Source organism: Phyllobates terribilis, unplaced genomic scaffold (genome assembly GCF_046119375.1).
Source record: "Phyllobates terribilis strain yellow unplaced genomic scaffold, ASM4611937v1 Scaffold_7__3_contigs__length_470593459, whole genome shotgun sequence".
In the NCBI taxonomy this organism is placed as follows: domain Eukaryota; kingdom Metazoa; phylum Chordata; class Amphibia; order Anura; family Dendrobatidae; genus Phyllobates; species Phyllobates terribilis.
Genome location: NW_027362767.1, coordinates 392,754,264 through 392,778,761, shown reverse-complemented (window position 1 = coordinate 392,778,761; position 24,498 = coordinate 392,754,264). Strand labels below are relative to the sequence as shown.

Below are 24,498 nucleotides of genomic sequence, written 5' to 3'. Positions count from 1 at the left end.
CAGCAGCACCTCTCCCTACACTGCCTGATTCCGGGGTAGACTGTGACGAGCATGGCGGCACCAGGTCATATATAGACCTGATGACGGTGTGCGGTCAGCCAATCTCTGGAATGCCACAACGAATATGGCTACAGCATTACAATGTGTAGCAGGCAATCCCTGAATGTTCATTGACTCTCTAAAAAGCGCCAAACATACAGGGATGGGACCTGAGCTCCCGCTCGAGAAACCAGGAAATACTCGCAAGAGCGCTGAGCATCTCGAGCAGTGAGATGCTCGGGTTAGTACCGAGCAGTGGCGAGCACGTTTGCTCATCACTAACCTCCAGGTTTTCCAAAGCAAATATGTTCTTGCAATAGAAAACTCAGCCAAACTGTAGGGTCTCCTGACATGAACTTACTATTTCATTAGCATACTGTATTTGAAGCAGTTAGCTCAAGTCGGGAGGCCTGGTCTTCTGGTATGAGAACCATCCATGTGTCATGGATGTGTTAAAGCAGCCCTGTAATAACTTGCTTATCTTACAAATTGTTTGTCACGCACAAAGGTGGCGCACACGGTGCGTGGACCCACTGTGTCACGGGGCCAGGTTTGCCATGGAGGGTTATAGATAAGTGGCTACATGGTGTTCAATGGAGCTCCTGATGGTAGAGTCAGGCTTGAGCTGCAGGTAGCCTCCTGGTACCACTTCTAGGCAGGTCACACATGGAGCCACGGACTCAGACCTGAGCTCCATTCAGACTACGCAGGTTCTGGATTCTGAGGCAGAGTAATACTGATACAGAATAACAGACAGGACTGGATTTGGAGACTGGCTTTAGTAGTCTGGACATACGCAGCACATGTTTGAACATTTCAGGCACTGGCTGCATAAGCACCAGGGTTTGCAATTCGGGCACTGGCCTCACACGGACCAGTGAAGCAGGTTCATGTACTAGCTGAACAAGGACCAGGGGTTCAGATTCAGGTGCTATCCACACAAGGATCACAAGAGGAGGTTCAGGCCCTGAGAGCAGGTTAAGGCATTGGCCACACGCAGACCAATTGAACAAATGTCTTCCTCAGAAGAACGATAATCTAGGAAGAAAATTGTTCTGCTTTGAAACGTGTTGAGATAACACCACACTGACTATCCTGTCCACCATCTCTCGGATATTATTGGAATTACAGCACCAGCAGGGCAGATCACCAGCTTCCTTCTAAGGCTATGAGCCCATGTAGCAGATTTGATGCAGATCGTTTTTGCCTCTCACTGGCAGAAAAAAACGCATGCAGATTTACATGCGTTTTTTCTGCCAGAGAGAAGCGTTTTTATATGCTTTTTCGCATGTGTTTTTTCAAGCACTTTTCCAAGCGATTTTGAGCATCACTTGGAAAAGTGCTTGACATGTTGATCACACAAAATAAATCCATGCAACCGGCATGGATTTATAATGTGTGAACAACTTAGATGCTTTAAATGCAGCATCTATAGTAAAAAAAAAAGAATTAAAACGTTAAAAATAAAAAAAACTGTATATTCACCTCTCCGGCGGCCCCCGGTCTGCTCTCCGGTCTCCTCCGGTCAACTCCCGACCGTGTCTTCTCTCTTCAGCATCCCGCAGTGTACTGTCAGGACCAGCGGTGATGTCATTTAGTCAGCTGATGGTCACGCGACCATCACCTGACTGCCGACATCAGCGGTCGCGTGACCATCAGTTGACTAAATGACGTCACCGCAGGTCCTGACCGTACACTGCGGGACGCTGAAGAGAGAAGACGTGGCCGGGAGCAGACCGGAGGAGACGGGAGAGCAGACCGGGGGCCACCGGAGAGGTGAATATACAGGTTTTGTTTATTTTTAACTTTTTTATTTCTTTTTTTCACCGCGTGGTAGCCGGGATGAAGAGGAGTTGTAGTCTCCTCTTCATCCCAGGTACCACACGCACAGCGATTACGCTGCAGCATAATCGCGGTAGAAATAATCATGCTGCGTTTTGCAAAGCAATGCGAATTCGGCGTGCAAATTAGCGCATCATGTGCACAGCACATCCGAATTCACATTGCTTTGCATGGCAGACTGTTTTACAAGCGTTTTTGCGGCCGTAAAAACGCTGCAAAAACGCTACAAAAACACTACGTGGGCAGATAGCCTAATACTTGATAACCACAGTTGGCTCTTCTAATCTGTTGATGTTGCAGTATCTGGAACTTTTTGGTTTTAAAACCCTTTCCTTTGTTGTGGGTCACACAACCTTTCAATGTCACCAGTTACCTTAACTCTTTCAACTTTTTATTCATCAGATAAAACCCTATTGTGCTGGTATTGTCCCCTGTCTTCCTAACTTTTATTAGTTACTCTTTTTAGGAAAGAGGACCTGCCCAGGTGAGGTTTTGGCCCGTATGGAGCTTTTTATCTTCCTCACTACCATTCTACAAAACTATAAACTAATTTCAATGACAGAATTTACAGAGTCTGATATTGCTCCAAAATTGGCGGGATTCTTAAATGCCCCCATTCACTATGAGCTGTCATTTCTACCTCGTGAGATCTGATGTACTTTGCTCTTCCTAGGAACTTTCTGGAAACATTTATGGACTTTATGTGGATAATACTCAATTATTCATCTTTGTCTAGTTTCCTTGTTAAACCTTATCATTACTATGTTGCCTTAATTTTTTTTTTTGCATGATTTTATTTCCTCTGTCTGATTTGTATAAAATTCCTACATGGGCTCACCTATATACATTGCTTTAAATGCCAGACAATGAAACACTAAGTAATCACCATGGAAAAATGAAATGATTCCTGTGCTTATGCTTCTTCTTCACAGACAGGATTAGTTTTAGATAAAGTTTGGTCCTGGGCAAAATTTTAAGTGCGGCCTCCAAATGCTAAGATATTGCATGCTTCACTCAGAAACATTTTTGGAGGATTTACACTGCTGATTTCAGGCTATAAAATAATTAACTATATAAAAGTCAATTATTTATCGGCCTCTTTACACAGGCTGATAAACAATGATGGGGACACAAATATTGCTAATAATGGTTCACTCCCCATATAGAGTACAAGTTATCAAATGCACATACTCGAATTATATGGGACAATGTGCAGCAAACACCGGTGATTTTTATACTGGTGTCCAATCACCCAATGAACAAGCCCCTTGCTTCTTCTTTGGGTGATTGTTGGCATGTCTACACCAGTCAATCATTGGTCAACAAAAAGTTCCAAAAGGTGCAGCCAGGGGATATCCGCAATGGAGAGCTGCGCGTCCTCAAGTATAAAGATAAGAAAGATATTTTTATCCTCAGTTCGATAAACACAGATGCTACAAGGGCTATTGTAGAGCTGGGATCCACTGCTCCAAAGCAAAAACCTGTGTCAGTCATTGACTATAACAAATACATGGGGGGGTGGGGACCTTGCTGACCAGGTTCTACAGCCATACCAGGTAACAAGAATATCATATATCTGGTATATAAAGTTTGCCATTTACTTGTTTCAGATGGCCACATATAGTTCTTTTGTGATATTCAAAAAAGCAGGAAATTCAATTACTTTCCTTTATTATCAGCAAATAGGTCACTGAAAATCTTGTTTTTGCAAATGTTGGTCACGCTCATCCATTGGAATCTGAAGATGTCAAAAGTCTCACTGAGATTCATTTTATTACACTCATTCCGGCAACAAAAACAAGAAAGAATCCCCAAAACAGATGTTGTGTATGTTCCAAGAGAGGGATGAGGCTATACCTGCTATTATTGCCCATACTGCCCATCATTACCAGCCTTATGTCTTACTGCCTGCTTTAAAGTGAATTTGTCACCCCCCTGGGACCTATCAGACTGCTAATTAGAGATGAACGTTGTTCGACTCGAACTGTTCGCCAATCTCAAATTCGAGCTGTTTTGGGCGGTGTTCGAGCCGTTCGGCGAACACGAACGATTTGAAAAAGATTCGGCTGTTCGAGCTTAAGTTCGATAACTGTTCGTGCACCAAAATCATAACTGGATTTTTTCTCAGTAATGCTGAAAATTAATGTTAATACGCAGTTTGAGTGTACAGCGGGGCGGGGGGAGGGGCAGGGGATGGATCTCTGCAGGAATAATGAAGATCTCCATTTTTTTTTTCTCTTTCCCGCATTTACAGTGGGGAGGTGCAATCTGTCAGCCTATCAGCAGCGCACACACGGAGCAAAGTGCTTTTTTTCACACAAGCAAGGGCATGTGTCATTGGCAGTGTATGTCACATGTCCTTGCCCTATAAGACCCAGCCATTTTCCCCGTCGCCACCATTTTCTCACCGCTGCAGCTGCGTGTTAGACGGCACCGCTGTTGCTGTGTGCGCTATACCTTGTTAATTTCAAGCCAATTTTCGCACAAATCTACAGATAGCTTGGGAGTAGGGAATAGTTGTGATTGCAGTCCTTTTAAGGACTAAGTTACATCAGTTCCTATCAGTTTTTGCCAGGCAGGTCTGTGCCAGTGCTGTGCAAGTTTTTTTCACAGCATTTGGCTAAATCTAGCAAAGCTTATCCTTTTTGGCCTATTGCAGAGTGTGTTAGTCAGTAGAGAAGCCTATCTGTGTTGCAAGCTACACCACCTGTGTATAGAATACCAATTTTTTTACTGCACCTAGTGAAGTAAAACCTTTTGGGCATAGCATCATTCTATTAGTCCATCTATACTGACCTCCATCAGGTTGCAAATTGAATATAATTTTTTTCTGCATCTAGCTCTGAAAAAATATTTGGCTTCTAGCAGTGTGTGGGACTTGTTCTATTAGTCCATCTATACTGACCTCCATCAGGTTGCAAATTCAATATAATTTTTTTCTGCATCTAGCTCTGAAAAAATATTTGGGCTTCTAGCAGTGTGTGGGACTTGGTCTATTACTCCATCTATACTGATCTCCATCAGGTTGCAAATTAAAAATAATTTTTATCTGCATCAAGCTCTGAAAAAATATTTGGGCTTCTAGCAGTGTGTGGGACTTGGTCTATTAGTCCATCTATACTGACCTCCATCAGGTTGAAAATTAAAAATTAATTTTTTTCTGCATCTAACTCTGAAAAAATATTTGGGCTTCTAGCAGTGTGTGGGACTTGGTCTATTAGTCCATCTATACTGACCTCCATCAGGTTGCAAATTAAAAATAATTTTTATCTGCATCTAGCTCTGAAAAAATATTTGGGATTCTAGCAGTGTGTGGGACTTGGTCTATTAGTCCATCTATCCTGACCTCCATCAGGTTGCAAATTGTATATAATTTTTTCTGCATCTAAAGCAGCCAATAGTTTTGGCCTAATACCACGGTTTGGCCACTCAGCTCTGCTCGGTTCCCATCCATTGTTTTTTTGTGCAAACAACTCCAGAGTTGTGAATTAGTTAACCACCAAAATGAGTGGAAAAAGGCCTGCTGCTGGTGGAAAGGGTCTGCATAGCTGTTTCCTCATACTACAGCCTGGGAATCAGAGGTCGGCTCCAGCGCTTCTGTGAATCCAGACGAGGAAATGATCTGCACAGATGCCCAGAATCTTTATGAGTCGGATCCAAGATCAGACGCAGAAGGTTCTGACCATAATGTAGACCCTCATTCCCAAACTGTAACTCCTGTTGGTGGAGACAATGAGGAAGACGATGATGAGACTCAAATACCTGATTGGAGCGACAACTTTAGTTTTTTGTCAGGGCAGGAACAGGTTGGCTCTGAGGACGACGGGTGTGATAACACACAGGGTGGTGATGATGAGGTTAGAGATCCCACTTACTGTCAACCCACAGTCAGCCAAGAGATGATGTCAGCGGAGGAGGTGGAGGAAGATGCTAGTGACAAGGAGGTCAGGTTGCGCCTTCCTGGACAGAGACGTAGTACTGGAAGCACGTCAACAACTGCATCCTCAAACACAACTCTGTCTCTCACCACAAGTCGTGGTGGCTCTTCAGGTCGCATGGGTGCTAAGCCTTGCATAGCCTGGGCATTTTTTCAGATCGATAAAGATGACCCAAACCGTGCTATCTGTAACATTTGTCAGCAAAAGCTAAGTAGAGGCCAAAAAATACATAGTTTGAGTACTTCATGCATGAACCGGCACACGGACATGATGCATAAGTTGCAGTGGGAAGCTCACTGTGCTAAAATGCGGCCGGGCCAACCACCGTCTGCCACATCTTGCGCATCCGCGGCCTCTTCATCCTCTGTGACTGGGGGGACAGCAGTCACACCTGTTTTGGGATGCAGACCTGCCACCTCTTTTCCCGCAACAGCCAGCGTGATTGGCAGGTCATCATTTTCTTTGGAGGTGGTAACTGTTATGTTCTGCTACCAAAGCTAAGGAAAGAGAGGAGATCTGTCCCTACTATAAGACTCAGCTGAATCCCTACGATGTAACAGGGAACCTGATCCTGCGATCAGACCTGCTAAAGTCCTAATCTAGTCTGTACGAAGACCTATAGATGTGGGGAGGGAATCCCTACAAGTACTAAGGACTGGGAGGAATATGGGACACCTCCTAACAGAAATAGTAGCAGACAGACGAACAAACAAAATAGATAGAACATAGAGGTCCGTAGACCAAGCAAACTAACAGAGTTAGATACAGAGCACAGGCTAGCTAGAAAGTAGATATACAATGAAGTCCAGCAAAGCCAGAAGGGCGGAGCAGGATTAAATAGGCCAACAAGGTCATGTGACCAGCAAAGGAAAAAAAACCTAACAGCAAGGTTCTAACAGTACCCCCCCTTCTAAGAGGATCCTCCGGATCCCCTAGGACCAGGCTTATCAGGAAATCTCCTGTGAAACGCTCTGATAAGTCTGGACGCGGAAACATCATCTGACCTCACCCAAGAGTTATCCTCGGGTCCGAAACCTTTCCAGGCCACAAGATACTGCAAACTACCTCTATACCGTCTAGAGTCAAGGATGCGAGAAATTTCATATTCCCCGTCCTCCACCACCGGAGGAACAGAGGCAGAGGCGTCACCATCCGACACAACAGCTTTTTTTAACAGAGAGACATGAAAGACCGGATTAATTCTCCAGGAGGTAGGAACCTCCAACCTAACAGCAGATTGGTTGACAACCTGAAGCACCTTAAAGGGCCCTACAAACTTGGGACCCAATTTCTTAGAAGGAATCCTCAACCGCAGATTCCTAAAGGACAACCAAACCATGTCACCAACAGCGAACAAAACCTCCTGTCGTTTCCTATCAAAGTAGTCTTTAGATTTTCTGTTGGCCTCCTGAAGATTACCACGCACATCCGTCCAAACTCTTTCCAAATCACCGGAAAAATTCTCCTCCTCAGGCACGGCAGATCCCAACTTGGAGAACGACCCAAACGACGGATGTCTCCCAGAACAACAAAAAAAAGGCGAACAACCAGCAGAAGAAGATTTATGATTGTTCAGAGCAAATTCGGCAAGTGGCAGAAACTCAGACCACCCCTCTTGATTGTCTGCCACAAAACAACGCAAGAACTGCTCAACATCCTGGTTTTTCCTTTCTGTCTGGCCATTAGATTCAGGATGATATCCGGACGAAAACGACAAATGAATTCCCAACCTGTCACAAAAGGCACGCCAAAAACGAGCCACGAACTGAGGACCCCTATCAGAAACAATGTCAGTAGGAACGCCATGAAGTCTGACAATTTCCTTGACAAAGGCCTTAGCGAGAGTTTTAGCGCAGGGCAGTTTGACGAAGGGAACCAAGTGACACATCTTGCTAAAACGGTCCACGATCACCCAGATGACAGTAAAACCCTCAGAGGGGGGAAGGTCAGTTATAAAGTCCATAGCCAAATGTGTCCAAGGAGCACTGGGGACCTCCAAAGGACAAAGCAACCCCGCAGCAGGAGTATGTGAGGACTTAGATCTAGCACATATAGTACATTGGCGCACCCACTTAATGACTTCCTTCTGCCATCCAGGCCACCAAAAACTGCGACCCACCAGTCTCTTGGTCTCAGAGATTCCGGGATGACCTGCCAACCGAGATTCGTGACACTCAACAAACAAATCTCTCCTAAAGGTCTCAGGCACAAACAACCTCCCATGAGGAGTGTTAGATGGGGCATTCTCCTGTGCTTTAAGAATCTCATCTTCCAAAACGGAGTCTAAAGCAGCTATCACAACACCTTCTTGTAAAATGTTTTCCTCTTTCTCAGCACCGACTATGGGAGAAAAACTGCGAGACAAGGCATCCGCCTTAACATTCTTAGTACCAGGGATGTAAGTAACGGAGAAATTAAACCGCGAGAAAAACAGTGCCCACCTAGCCTGACGGGCATTCAGGCGCTTGGCAGCATCAAGATATATCAGATTTTTATGATCCGTAAGAACCTGAACGGGAAATTCCGCACCTTCCAAGAAGTGGCGCCAGTGTTCAAATGCGAGTTTAATAGCTAATAATTCCCGATTACCAATATCGTAATTCAGTTCAGTCTCCGAAAATTTTTTTGAAAAAAAGGCACAGGGATGTAATCCATCCCCGTTATCCTGAGACAATACTGCGCCAACCCCCACAGAGGAAGCATCAACCTCAACCAAAAACGGCCTAGTAACATCAGGCTGCATAAGGATGGGAGCAGAGGTGAACCTCTCCTTGAGATACACAAAAGCTTCAATGGCCTCAGAAGACCACTGAACCGCATCACCACCTTTCCTGGTGAGATCAGTCAGAGGTTTGACAATACTAGAAAAATTTTTTATGAATTTTCTGTAGTAATTGGCGAAACCCAAAAACCTCTGTATCGATTTCAAACCAATAGGCCTAGGCCATTCCTGCACAGCCTGAACCTTAACCGGATCCATCTCAAAACCTTTGCTGGAGATAATGTAGCCCAAAAAACTAATTCTCTGTACAGCGAACTCACATTTCTCCAGCTTAGCAAAAAGCGAATTGTCCATTAATAACTGTAATACCTCACGCACGCTCCGCCAATGAGACTCCAGATCTGACGAATAAATCAAAATGTCATCCAAATACACAACCACATTTTTACCGATCAAAGGTCTAAGGATGTCATTAATCAGATTCTGAAAAAATGCAGGAGCATTAGTAAGACCAAAGGGCATAACCAGATTCTCAAAATGACCCACAGGAGTGTTAAAAGCAGTCTTCCATTCATCACCCTCCTTCATGCGCAACAGATTGTATGCCCCCTTAAGGTCAATTTTAGAGAACCACTTGGCCCCCAATAACTGGTTAAACAGATCAGGAATCAATGGCAGTGGGTAAGGATTGCGTACCGTAATTTTGTTAATCTCACGAAAATCCAGACAAGGACGTAAACCACCGTCCTTTTTTTTTACAAAAAAAAATCCAACCGCCACAGGAGACTTAGAGGGCCTAATGTGACCGGCGGCCAAACTTGTCTGTATGTATTCCTCCAAAGCCTTCCTCTCAGGAATAGTAAGGTTAAATAAACGACTTTTAGGAAGAGTCGCTCCAGGGACAAATTCAATAGAACAATCATAGTCTCTATGGGGAGGCAAAACCTGCGATTCCTTCTCAGAAAAAACTCTCCAAAAATCCTGAATAGGAACAGGCAATTCTCCCCTATCCAAAGCTGCAATACGCCCGTTACAACACTTGTCATAACATTTATGGCTCCAGGATTTAATTTCACTGGTAGACCAATCCAGTACAGGATTGTGAAATTTTAACCAGGGCAAACCCAATATTACTGGAGAAGGCAAGTTATTCAACACTACCAAATCCAATTTCTCATGGTGAACACCATTAATAGTGAGAGGAAATTCACTGACCTTGAGAGTAATATTCTTCAAAGGGGAGCCATCCACAGAAACCACAGCAATGGGGGATGATAAAGGTTCAGGTTTTAAATTGAGTTTTTCCACGAATCCCCCATCAATTACATTCAGTGTAGACCCGCAATCAACAAACACCCGAAATTCCATTAATTTTTCCTGAGCAATCGTGGAAGCAGCTAAAAATATACCCTTGGAATTTAAACAGGCAATACGGGCGTGACTGACCATTTTTTTTTCTTTCTTCATACGAAGCTCACAGCCTTTAATCAAATGACCAGATTTTCCGCAATAGAAACACAAGCCTTCCGAAAAACGACGGTCTTTTTCTTGAGAGCGAGGTGCCACCGATCCAATCTCCATCGGTTCACCACTGTTAGTACACACATTCTCATAACCAGAAACTGACATAGCAGAGGATTTGCTCTCATTAACCCTAGCACGCAGTCTTCTATCCACCCGTATAGCTAATTGCATAGCCTGTTGCAAATCCTCAGGTGTAGGATAAGCAATTAGCAGGTCTTTAACCCTTTCACTGAGCCCAGCAAGAAATAGACTTTTCAGAGCAGAATCGTTCCACCCTGTTTGAGTGGACCAACGACGAAAATGAGTACAATATTTTTCGACATTACCTGATCCTTGTTTTAAACGTCTCAACTCAGTCTCAGCTGATGCCACACGGTCAGGATCATCATATAATAGTCCTAAAGCAGAAAAAAAACTATCCACTGATCTGAAGCATGTATCACTAGGTTGCAAAGAAAAGGCCCACTCCTGAGGCTCTTTGCGCAAAAGTGACATTATGAACCCTACGCGCTGGGATTCATCCCCAGAGGACTTGGGTCTCAAACGAAAATACAATAAGCAAGCATTTTTAAATGAAAAAAATTCTCGATGTTCACCAAAAAATAAATCCGGCAAACATACCTTAGGCTCCAAGAAATATGCTCCAGGACAGTTACTCACGTGCTGACGGAGCTCGGCCACTTCCAGAGAGAGTCCCTGCAGGTGTTTAGCCAAATCCTGAACCGACACCATGATGGAACAAAAAAAAAAAAAATCTTTCCTTAGAGAATTTGCAGGCTGGACTTACTGTTATGTTCTGCTACCAAAGCTAAGGAAAGAGAGGAGATCTGTCCCTACTATAAGACTCAGCTGAATCCCTACGATGTAACAGGGAACCTGATCCTGCGATCAGACCTGCTAAAGTCCTAATCTAGTCTGTACGAAGACCTATAGATGTGGGGAGGGAATCCCTACAAGTACTAAGGACTGGGAGGAATATGGGACACCTCCTAACAGAAATAGTAGCAGACAGACGAACAAACAAAATAGATAGAACATAGAGGTCCGTAGACCAAGCAAACTAACAGAGTTAGATACAGAGCACAGGCTAGCTAGAAAGTAGATATACAATGAAGTCCAGCAAAGCCAGAAGGGCGGAGCAGGATTAAATAGGCCAACAAGGTCATGTGACCAGCAAAGGAAAAAAACCTAACAGCAAGGTTCTAACAGTAACACCAGCTGGTGTTGAGCGCTGTCCGACATCGATAGCACCACCTTTGGATCAAGGCAACCTAACATGTCCGCCTGCATCTTCCTCACAGACCGGCAGTTTGCCGGGGACACCCTTATCAACCCCGTCTAAGCACAATAGCCAGCCCTCGGTCCCTCAGATGTGGACAAGTAAAAGACCATTTCCTCCTAGCCATGAGAAAGCTAAGAGGTTGAATTTCACCATCTGCAAGTTCTTGGCTACAGAAATGCTGCCTTTCCGCCTGGTGGACACAGAGGATTTTCGAGACCTTATGTCCGTCGCAGTGCCCCAGTACCAGATGCCCAGTCGGCACTACTTCTCAAAGAAAGGTGTGCCTGCGCTCCACCAGCATGTCGCACACAACATCACCGCTTCTTTGAGAAACTCTGTGTGTCACAGGGTGCATTTCACCACAGACACTTGGACGAGTAGGCATGGACAGGGGCGTTACATGTCGCTGATGGGGCACTGGGTAACTATGGTGACAGCAGGACAAGGGGCTGCTGTCCAAGTCTTGCCGTCCCCACGAGTTGTGCGTCAATCCTCTTTATGTCAAAGTTCCTCCACTGCTTCTGCCTCCTCAACCTCCTCTCGGTCTTCCACCTGCACCCAAAGCCTGTCTGGTCATGCCACAAGCTTTCTAACTGCGCAGAAGGAATCCTGCACACCTCCTTACTATGCTGGCAGTAGGGCTCAACGTCATCAGGCGGTTTTTACATTGAAATGTCTGGGAAATGTGAGTCACACAGCTGAGGAGTTGTGGTCAGCTCTGGAGAACCAATTTCATGAATGGTTGTCTCCACTGGACCTGAAACCAGGGAAGGCCGTGTGCGACAATGCTGCAAACCTGGGTGCGGCCCTTCACCGGAGCAATGTCACACACGTGCCTTGTATGGCTCACGTGTTGAACCTGGTTGTCCAGCAATTTTTAGCCCACTATCCCAGACTAGATGGCCTTCTGCAGAGGGCACGGTCGATGTGTGCTCACTTCCGCCGTTCGCATCCCGCAGCTCAGCGACTTACATCTCTACAGAAGTCGTTGGGCCTGCCACTTCACCGGCTAAAATGCGATGTGCCTACCCGGTGGAATTCAACTCTGCACATGTTGCAGCGACTGTGGCAGCACCGACAAGCCCTGGTGCAATACGTTCTGACGTATAGCCTGGGCCAACGAGATCCAGAGGTGGGGCAAATCACGCTGGAGGAGTGGTCTCAGATCAGGGACCTATGCACCCTTCTGCACAGTTTTGAAATGGCGACGAAGATGTTTAGTGCTGACGATGCCATTATCAGCATGACTATTCCGGTGATTTACAAGCTGGAGCACATGTTAAACAGAATTCGGAGTCAGGTGGTGGCACAAGAGGAGGTGGAGGAAGTAGAGGAGGAGGAGTTGTATGCGGAAGGGCTAACATCTGCAAGGTCCAGACGGTCGGCAGCACCAAGGCGGCAGGCATGTGAGGGTGGGGGAGATGGTTTTACCAGGGCGCATGGTAGCAGCCAAACTAGTGAGGAAGGTGCAGGAGCACAGGAAGAAGTGGAGGACGAACTGATGGAAGACTCATCAGATGAGGGAGACCTTGATCACATTTCTGTTGTGCGAGGTTGGGGGGAGAGGACAGAGGAAGGAAGCATGATTGTTACCTCGCCACCAACACAACAGGGACTTGGTGCTCCTGGATGCGCATCACACATGAGTGCCTTCTTGCTGCACTACCTGCAACATGACCCTCGAATTGTGAGAATTAGAAATAATCCTGACTACTGGGTTGCCACACTGTTAGATCCCCGGTACAAAAGTAAATTTGCAGAAATTATTCCTGCCATAGAAAGGGATGCACGCATGCAGGAGTATCAGCAGAGACTGTTGCAGAATCTTACATGTGCTTTTCCACAAAATACCAGTGGTGCACGTAGTGAATCTCACAGTTCCAACTTGCCAACCGTGGTACCGTCAAGTGTTCACCACTCAAACCGTAACAGAACCACAGTATCTGCTGGTAACATCAATTTTGCGGAATCATTTCACCACTTTTTTAGCCCATCCTTTGCAAGGCCACAGGAGACAAGAAGTCTGACACATAGTCAACGCCTAGAGACGATGGTACAGGAGTATCTCCAAGTAAACATTGAAGCCATGACTGTGTCACTGGACCCTTGCTTTTTTTGGGCTTCCAATCTGGATAAATGGCCGGAGCTAGCCACTTACGCCTTGGAGATCTTGTCATGCCCCGCAGCCAGCGTTCTGTCTGAACGTGTGTTCAGCGCTGCTGGTGGTGTGCTGACAGATAAGCGCACGCGGCTCTCCACTGATAATGTAGACAGACTCACGTTCATAAAGATGAACAAATCATGGATCCGAAACGACTTTTCTACCCCTGTGTCATCCTGGGGAGAGTAAAAGCTTGATGATTGGTTAAAATCACCCTACCAACCGTTTTAAGCTTTCAAATTACTAATCATGTTTATCTGTATCTTGGATGGAAAATAATTTGAGCTTTGTAGCAGTGTGCAGCACTGATTCTATTAGGCCATCTATAATAAGCTCCACCAGATTTAAAATTACTAATCATGTTTATCTGTATCTTGACTGGAAAATAATTTGGGCTTTGTAGCAGTGTGCAGCACTGATCCTATTAGGCCATCTATACTAAAGCTTCACCAGATTTAAAATTAATAATAATTTTTAGCTGCATCTAGCCCGGAAAATAATTTTGGGGCTCCGAGATGCGCAAGACACATAAGTGCCTTCTTGCTGCACTACCTGCAGCATGACCCTCATATTATCAGAATTCGAAGTAATCATGACTACTGGGTTGCCACACTCTTAGATCCCCCAAACTTTTCGATCAACCTTTTCATTTTAATAAAGACCAAAAAAAATGGTCATTTTTGAAATTATAAGCATTAGCAGGTTGTTAGAAACTGAAATCAAACAGTTTTCAACTCAAAACTTTATTCTAGGTGATGTTACATTTTCACATAGGACCCCTTGTTCGAAAGGAGCTTCTGAACTCTCTCGTCCATTGAATTTGTCAGGTTTTGGATGGTTTCTGCTTCAATTGTTTTGCATGAGGACAGAATACCCTCCCAGAGCTGTTGCTTAGATGTGAACTGCCTCCCGCCATCATAGACACTCCTTTTAATGATGCTCCAAAGGTTCTGAATGGGGTAGAGGTCAGGGGAGCATGGGGGTCACACCATAAGTTTGTCCCCTTTTATGCCCATATCAGCCAGAGATGCAGATGTTTTATGTGCAGCATGAGATGGTGCATTATCATGCAAAAAAATGATCTTGCTGTGAAATACACGGTTCTTCTTCTTGAACCATGGCAGGAAGTGCTGTTTGAGAAAATCCACATACATTATGGAGTTCATCTTTAGCGCCTTCAGGGATCCTAAAGGGGCCGACAATCTCTCTCCCCATGATTCCAGCCCAAAACATTACTCCACCTCCTCCTTGTTGGCGCTGTAGCCGTGTTTGCGTGGGGTGTCCATCAACCAGCCATCCTCCACTCCATCCATCTGGACCATCGAGCGCTGCACGGCACTCATCCGTGAACAAAACAGTTTTGAAATCAGTCTTCATGTAATGTTTGGCCCACTGGAGCCGTTTCTGCTTGTGTGAAGTGGATAGAGGAGGTCGACAGGATGGCGTATGCACAGCTGCAAACCTCTGAAGGACCCTGCATCTTGTTGTTCGGGGGACGTTGGAGGCACCAGCAGCTTCAAAAACTTGTCTGCTGCTATGACAAGGCTTTTTTGCCGCTGCTCTTTCAACCTGACGTAATTGCCTGTAGGAAAGAGTCCTCAATTTGCCCTTATCAGCACGCACACGTGTGTACTGTGAATCAGCTACATACTTCTTGATTGCCAAGACACTTCATCCTGATCATCGCACAATGTTGATTGTAGTCATGCCTTGACCTAAACACTCCACAATTTGTTGCTTCTCAGCAGCCGACACATCCTTTTTCTTTCCCATTTTGGCAGAAAATGTAGGCTGCTTAATAATGTGAGACAGCCTTCTTAAGTAGTCTTGCCTTTCATTGGACACACCTGCCAAACTAATTAGCACAGGTGTCTGCAATTGCTTACAGTGATATAAAGAGCCCTGACACACATCACCATCAATGAGTTTAACTGACAAACAAACAAATTCTTCCCTTATCACTCCTAAACACTTTTTGCATAATAATTTGGAACACAGTGTACATGTGCTTTTCCACAAAACACCAGTGGTTCACGTAGTGAATCTTACAGTTCTAACTTGCCAACCGTGGTCTGTATGGAGTTGTTCAATAAAGGGCCCAAAATTAAGATAACATAGATGGGAGAGGTCTCTATCAATAGGAATTCCTAAGTATTTGATACCCTGTGAGGGCCAGGCAAAGGGAAAGTTGGACTGGATGGAATCCTATATGGATTTGGGGAGGGAGACATCGAGGGCCTCAGACTTCGCTGCATTGATTTTAAAATTTGACCATGTAACAAAGTGATCTATTTCAGCCATAACAGCATGGATGGATATATGTGATTGAGTGATATATACTAGGACATCATCAGCAAATAGAGAGCACTTGTACTCGGTGCCTCCCACCTCAATCCACCTAATATTGGGGTTATGGCGAATTGATGAGAGCAGGTGCTCCGTCACTAGGATGTATAAGAGAGGGGACAGAGAACATCCCTGCCTTGTCCCATTGGTGATTGTGAAAGGTGATGAAAATGTTCTGACGCGCCCCCTGGGCCTTGGGACACCCGGAGCTGGACCCTTTTTGGTGGATGCTGGTGGTTGTAGTCTCCGTGGCGGCGACCCGGTTCCGTGGCTCAGGGCGGTCAAACCAGTGGCGGAACTATTTATGTGGTTTTGATGTTTAAATGTCCGACTACGCCACCCGTGGATTGCGGTCAGAGTGAACCGCCGCTCCAGGGCAGACCGCTGAGGCTGGTGTTGTGGGTGCAGCAGAGCGTAGCATAACTCCCCACGGGAGGAGTATAGCCTCAGGGCAGTGTATGCGGAGGATGGGGGTGATGGTGCAGGGCAGCAGCAGTAACGACACGGAGTCAGTGATGCAGTCCAGGGCCTTTACTCACAGTTCTTATTATCCAGACCACGTCTGCAGGTAACGGCTGCCCACGTCGTACTGTGCTCACCAGGTGAGGGGCTCAGACAACTCCCAGATAACTTTGGAGCGCTTCACAGAACCCCCTTTGTGTGTCCTTTGTCTGGCCTTTCTTACCAACCCTTCTGTCCGGCTGCCTCGGGCCTCCTCTTGGTAAACTTGGCGCCAGTTTCCCTGACCCTATGTGGTGCCTTCCTAGCGGGTGTAGCGAGGGGCTGCGCCAGATAAAATGTCACAGCCTCCTGTTTCTAGCTGAGGGTCGTTTCCTGCCTCCACTAGTTTCGGGGACCGGTCTCCCCCTTTGGCCTGACCCCTCCACGCAGGTGGATTCGGGCGTGCGGTGGCGACTCGCCCGTCCGCACCCCTGTGATCCCTTCGTTCCTCATTCCTGGAGCCTTCTCCGCTCCTCTTCCTTTCTTCTCCCTCTTCCAGGCCTGGGCCTCTGTTACTAGGCCCGCCTCCGGAGCAGAGCTCATGCAGAGCCCCTGCTCCCTGCCACTTCTGCTCAGACTTCTCTGCACTGAACTAAGATGGTTCCCACCTTTTATACTCCCTTCTCAATGCACCCAGGAACTGCTTCCTCCCTGCTCCTGCACTACAGGGTTCCCCTTCCTCAGTGTTCCCTCCCCCCACTCCAGCCAGGGACAGAGACTGTCGTGCCCATCTCAGGGGCATATTGGTCGCCCTGCCCCACGGCAATGTGGTGTAATGCATGCAGGTGTCGGGTCCTGATCCACACTACATCCTTACCTGAGAGTGAGATATCACACCTCTGGGTGAGGTGCAATACCTCTGTAGCAACCGAGCCCTCAGGGTGCTACAGTTCCATTTATCTTCAGCCTAGGTGACGTATTGCGATACAGGGCCGTGATTTTGGCTATAAAAGGGTCCCCTAGACCCCTACCCCAAGCTTTTTAAGAGAATCATATATGGCGTGCCAGGAGACTCTATGGAATGCTTTCTCAGCATCCAACGAGAGTATCTAATTACAAATTTTTAACTGCATCTAGCCCAGGAAATACTTTGTGCCTAGTAGCAGTGTCTGCTAGTCAGCGGATTATCCCGGCTGTTAAGCAAGCTACACCACCTGTAGTTTGGACACTTAATTTTTTCAAAGGAAATGCTTCGGGACCACGGGATACTCAGTGAAGAGCATCAGGAGGCACCCCAAGGCATAGGGGCTGGGACTGGCAGTAGGATGCCTTGCGGTGGACAGCCGAGCTCGATCCTTATAAAAGCTTTTTAACTGCAGCAGCTTTAGTGGACGGTACTGGAGCTGGAATTACGCGGCTGCTGGCATGAGACTTGCCCTCCAATAGATCCTTGTAAATGGATTTAAAGTGTATTCATTCAAATTAGAGAGACAATTTAAATTAAAAAGCTTAGAGCTGCCTCCACCACAGGGGGGCTCGCTCGACCCACCAGCGGACAGGTATTGGGAGAGGGGGGCTGGCCGTCAGGGTTCACCGCGGCTCTGGCACAAACCCGGCGACGCGGAGGTGGCACGGGCAGGAGTGGACTGAACGTGTCGGCTTCTCACTTTTTGGATTTTAGAAGGGCATGACATGCCTATATCTGTGTCTCCCCCTCCTTTTACTCCTCCACCTCTTTTCTTTTCGCATGACTATATGTACTTGTCACTTTTCCATGTGTTAGTTGTGTCTTCTGAGCAGTTTGTCAGCTTTTGGACACCTTTGAAGGTGTTTTCTATGTGTTTCTATGTGTTTTTGTTTGCCTGCCATTGGTTTTAACGGTGTTCGAAGGTGTTCGACGAACAGTTCGACGAACAGTTCGGCGAACACACGGGTGTTCGACGAACCGAACTCGGACACTACGGGGGTGGCTCAACACTATTTATGATACACTGCTATCATTCTGTGGTGTTGAGAAGTCTGGGCAAATCCAGCCCTTGTTCATTTTTATAAGAGTCTGCCTGTCAGCAGTTTCAGTTGACAGGCGGATGCGCCTATTGGTTATAATTCCTGGTGACGCTAAAACCCGCTCTGTTAAAACGCTAGTGACCGGGCAGGCCAGAACTTCCAAGGTGTAGAGAAGCCAGTACATGCCTTGTGTCCAGCTTGGATAACCAATAATTATAAGGCAGAGGACGTTGGTACAGTCGGCAACATATTTCTCACCATCTTCCGAAACTTTAAACTCCTTGGGAGAGTACCCCACGCATCAGGGCTTGTGCGATGGGAGGGTCTGAGAAAACTGTCCCAGAACTTTGACAGTGTTCCTCTGCCTCTGCTGGATTGCATTTGTGTCTCTTTCGCCTGTACTCCTTGTATGTCCAACGAGCTGTGACCTCTGCCGCCAGCAGTTGTAGATTGAATTTTTTTTAATAATTCGGCAACAAAGGCCTTCTCGTACTGCCCCATTTTATTAGACCTGTCCTGCGTGGGAATAAGAGACGGAAAGTTCTCCTTGTAGCATGGGTCTAGAAATGTCACCAACCAATAATCACTGTCACCCAAAATTTGGAAAACGCGAGGGTCACGGGAAAGGCAGCGTAACATATACTCAGCCATGTGTGCCAGACTGCAAAGAGGCAAAACATCTGTGTCCTCACCAAGAGGATGACTGACCATGCTCTCATCCTCAACCTCCTCCTCCCTGTCTTCAAGTAATCCACGCTGAACAGACGTTATGACACTTGTGCAGGAAGTATAGAGCAGGAAACAAGCTCCTGTTCTTCCTCCTCCTTCTTCTCTTCCTCATTGTCACCCAATCCACTTTGGGATGAGATGAGGCTGGGCTGTGTGGAATCACCCTGTATGGTTCCTTGCTCCATCTCATTGTGCTCCGCCTACAATGCATCCTCTTTAATTGTGAGCAGAAAGCGATTCAGAAGACAGAGAAGCGGGATGGTGACCCTAATTATGGCATCATCACCGCTCACCATCTTGGTGGAGTCCTCAAAGTTTTGGAGGATGGTACATATGTCTGACATCCATTTCCACTCCTGAGGTTTTATGTGTGGAGCCTGACCTGAATACCGACGGCCTTGTTGATTCTGGTATTTAACAACTGCCCTCTTCTGCTCACAAATCCTTCCCAACATCTGCAATGTAGAGTTCCAACGCGTGGGAACATCGCAGATCAGTTGGTGAGCTGGAAGTTGCAAATGCTGCTGAAGCACGGCAACGGTGGCGGAAGCTGTAGCTGACTTTCTAAAATGGGCACACAGGCTGCATACTTTGACAAGCAGATCTGGCAGATCCGGGTAAGTTTTGAGAAACCGCTGAACCACGAGGTTAAGCACATGGGCCATGCATAGTACGCGTGTGAGCTCGCCTCGCTTCAGAGCCACCACCAGTTTCTGGCCATTGTCACATATGACCAAGCCTGGCTGTAGGGTCAGTGGTGTCAGCCACAGATCTGCCTGCTCTTTCAGAGCTGTCCACAACTCTACAGGAGCTGTAGAATGGAGGGGCAGTTCATGACTTGATTGACCTAAGGCACACAATCCTCGGCATCGGGAGGACGTGTTCCGTCCCAAGGTCTGACTGAGTCCCAGCTTCCACTATAATAACCCAGTGTGCCGTCAGCGAGATGTACCCTGCCTGCCCACAAGCACTTGTCCACGTGTCTGTTGTTAGGTGGACTTTTCCAGTAAATGCTTTGTTGAGGGCACTTCTAATGTTGTGGGACACATGCTCGTGTAATGTGGGGACGGCAAACCAGGAGTAATAGTGGCTGCTGGAGACCAAGTACCAAGGGATGGCCGCCGCCATCAGGTTGTGGAAAGCTTCCATCTCCATGAGCCTAAAGGGCAACATTTCGAGTGCTAGCATTCGAGAAATGTGTGAACTTAGTAGTGTGGCTTGTGGGGCGTTGGCTGCGCATTTTCGCTTGCATTCCAAGGACTGGGGTAGGGACAGCTGAACGCTGTGCTGGGACAAGTATGTGGACGTGCTTGCTGATGGTGCTAGTTGAGAGTGTTCAACGACAGGTGCAGGGCGGGAGGCATCTTGGCATGTGCCATGGACAGGGGATTGGCGTGCATGCACAACAGCGGAACAAGCAGTAGTGCAAACCGCAGACACTGTTGCTGGACCCTGGGGTTTGGCCCACTTAGTGGGGTGTTTTGCTGCCATGTGCCTGATTATGCTGGTTTGGTCAGGCTGCTAGTTTTGCTACCCCTAATAAAGCTGGCCTGGCAGGTGGTGCAAATGGCCTTTTAGGGTTTTCTGCAAAATCTTTAAAAAATAACCAGACTTGGGAAGACCTAACAGTTGTACTGGCAACTTCCGTCGTATTGATGTTACGAGGAACCCTTTCCCGCCTTGTGTCTGCTGCCACCACACTGCTTGTTCTTGCCTGTTGTGGTGCTACCCCACCCCTCCCCCTGTGTGCTGCTGTCCTCGCTCTGTATATCCCCCCTGCCAGGTTGGGTCAGTTACTATGTAAACCACCACCTCATCTTCCACTTCGGCACCCTGGTCCTCCTCCTGACTTTCTGGCAATTGTGTCTCTTCATCATCATCCACCTCTTTCGACAGTAATTGCACTTTCCCACCGTCGCCTTCGTGTGACCGTGGCTACTCCAATATTTGTATATAAGATAACATAATATTGTATTCTACGTTCAAGAGAAATGACTGATTTTGAAACGCAGTTATATGTGATACGTCTGACAGAGAACCTCAATTTTAAATAGCAGATCTGTAATTTACTAATACTATTCCACACAGAAACCTAGTTTGAATAGCTTGACTGACACACTGCAACAGAATGGAAATGGAAGAAATGTCTGATTTTGTAACACTCTTATAGGTGTTATGTTCTGACAGAGGACCACGGTTTTAAATAGCAGGCATGTACTTTTCTAATACTATTCTTCACAGACACATAGTGTGAATAGCTTGACCAACACACTGCAACGGAATGAAAATGGAAGAAATGTCTGATTTTGGAACAGTCTTATCGGTTATATGTCAGGACAGAGAACCACGGTTTTAAATAGCAGGCCTGTAATTTACTAATACTATTCTACACAGAGACCTAGTGTGAATAGCTTGACCGACACACTGCAACAGAATGGAAAAGGAGGTCAACATTTTCCTCGTTCAGTTTAAATTTCTGGATTTTTATCGCTGAAATATGGAACAGATCTGGCTGTATTCTGCAGTGAGAACAAGCAAATGGAGAAGAAAAATTGTGTACTCTGGATTGCTTTTTAAGCAAACAATCAGGATTAAGATAAAAAAATTAAATTGCCTTTGTCCCTGATATCTGGAGCTATGTCTACAAATATCTGTAATTATTACAGCAGCAGCAAACAGGACTTTCAATGGACCTTCTTGTGCTGTATCATACACTGCATTCTGCCACATACACTGCCTAGCAAAAAAGAAGCAAGACAAAAATATATCTCATACCCTACCATAATTATATATAAATGTAAAGCAAAATTGCATAATAAATATAGGGTACTTAGTGAACTATTTTTGATCAAAAAAAGTATACAAGCCGTCCCACCAGCGGCAAGGTGACCCTAAATTGGGACGGTACCTATACTGCCTATATTAAAAACCTTACTGTATATCAAAGTTGAAATAATGCATATAAAAGGGTAGACAAATAGGACCGGGTCCCAACTCCAGACCACCTAGGCCCGTGGTAAGCTACATATATACCAATCAGCTCAACAAAGGGCATGCCACACCCTTAAATTGCACAGAATGCAAACAAGTCAAAAAACCAGACAATGTGAACTGAGGTCTAAGATGGCAGACATACAAGAAACAGAGGCATGTTCACACTAGCAAAAAAGAAGCAAGACAAAAATATATCTCATACCCTACCATAATTATATATAAATGTAAAGCAAAATTGCATAATAAATATAGGGTACTTAGTGAACTATTTTTGATCAAAAAAAGTATACAAGCCGTCCCACCAGCGGCAAGGTGACCCTAAATTGGGACGGTACCTATACTGCCTATATTAAAAACCTTACTGTATATCAAAGTTGAAGTAATGCATATAAAAGGGTAGACAAATAGGACCGGGTCCCAACTCCAGACCACCTAGGCCCGTGGTAAGCTACATATATACCAATCAGCTCAACAAAGGGCATGCCACACCCTTAAATTGCACAGAATGCAAACAAGTCAAAAAACCAGACAATGTTTGCATTCTGTGGGACGGCTGGTGGGACGGCTTGTATACTTTTTTTGATCAAAAATAGTTCACTAAGTACCCTATATTTATTATGCAATTTTGCTTCACATTTATATATAATTATGGTAGGGTATGAGATATATTTTTGTCTTGCTTCTTTTTTGCTAGTGTGAACATGCCTCTGTTTCTTGTATGTCTGCCATCTTAGACCTCAGTTCACATTGTCTGGTTTTTTCACATACACTGCCTGCCTAGTACTAATTATATGTAGCTGCAGGGCTGCCACCAGGAATTTCAGGGCCCTATACTGGCAACATTTTAAGCCCCCTTGAAACTCCGTCAGGCTCACCCCAGCTCCGCCTCCATCCCTCAAATCTTCTACAGTCCCACCTCCCACTCTTGGAAAAACTCTACTTCTGCTCCCCGTCCTCAACAATCACACATTACCAGTTCCCAGTGAACACCAGATCACACACATAGCCAGCAGCTTTTGTTTTGGCCAAAAGATTTTTATAGCCGCCACCATGATAAGGTAGACTCTTCTGGCCGGGCCCTACTCTACTCTAACCTTTTAAAAATTTCTTAAAATATCTAATACTCTTTTTAGGTATATTTTCATTTATTTTTCTTAAAGGGAATGTGTCATATACATTTTTTAAAATGACCAATAATACCACATACAAGGATTAAATACCAACACACCATTACCATGCAACATATTACCACCACATAGTGGCCAAATAATACCACATACAAGGGACAAAAAACGCAGCACCATGACCAGAACACATATTAACACCACATTGTCATCGAATAATACCACATACAAGAGACAAATACCGCCACACCACGACTGGACCACATATTACCACCACATAGTGACCGTATACTGCAATATTGATCATTAATTGTGATGGGCGAGCACTAAAATGCTCGAGTGCTCGTTGCTCGGGTCGACACATTGGAATACTCTGGTGCTTCACCCGAGCAATGAGCACATGTAAGTCTATGGGAAACTCAAGCATTTTTCCAGTGGCCCCCTCGGCGGTCTGCAGAGGCACTGGAAATTGCAGAAATCGATGGGAACAGTGCTCAAATTACATGTAAACAGCATGGGGAAGACCCCTGGAAGCATTTATGACTACCAGGTCACTGCTGTGAACAACGTTGTCAGAGGTATTACGCAAATTTCACGGACTCACAATAAAACATACAAAAACTAAACCAAAATGGATTTTCCTTGGAAATATGTTAAGAAACATCCTTTCCAGGGTAATGACTTGTATATAAGGCAAAATAAATAACCAAAAACAAAAACACTCCTCCAAACCTTGGGCTATGTTCACATATAGCGTTTTTGATGCGTTTTTGCACTTTTGCATTGCTTTCAACCGTGACAAATGCATTCACCGGTAAATGTCATTTTAACATTTTACAACCTTATCTGGCCATGTGGTGTGTCAGACATGATCACTCACATCCTGTTTCATTTATGAAAGAGGGACTTTGAAAGTCACAAAGCCTATTTTTATAGGGCCATCAGGCGGCCTTTACTATTCTTCAAGGGCCAGCAGTCGGCCCTCACTATTCTTAGAAAGCCATCAGCCGGCAATGCTTTGTTGTTCCCATTCCCATTAAAGAGTAGGTTTCCTATACTGTTATTGCGTATGCAGTGAGTTGCAGGGCTGCCTAAAATTTGGACGCACCCCAATACCCCTTTCAAAATTTGGACGCACCACAATACCTCTTTGAAGAGACTTAGAGGAGGGCCTCCTGAAAACAATGTTCCTATTATTAGGAAGTGGGTCTCCCAAACTGTTTGCCTATGCAGTGAATGCAAGGGCTGCCAAAAATTTGGACCTACTCCAATGCCCCATGGAAGAGACGTAGAGGAGGGCCTCCTGAAAATAATGTTCCCTTTATTAGAAAGTGGGTCTCCCATTGTAT

At 45.7% G+C, this 24,498-nt stretch overlaps 1 pseudogene; it reads left to right on the top strand.

Annotated features, from left to right (window-relative positions):
- Positions 1-2,535, top strand: part of LOC141154966 (cytochrome P450 2G1-like) — a 311,891-nt pseudogene extending 309,356 nt beyond the window's left edge.
- The last annotated feature ends 21,963 nt before the right edge of the window (positions 2,536-24,498 follow it).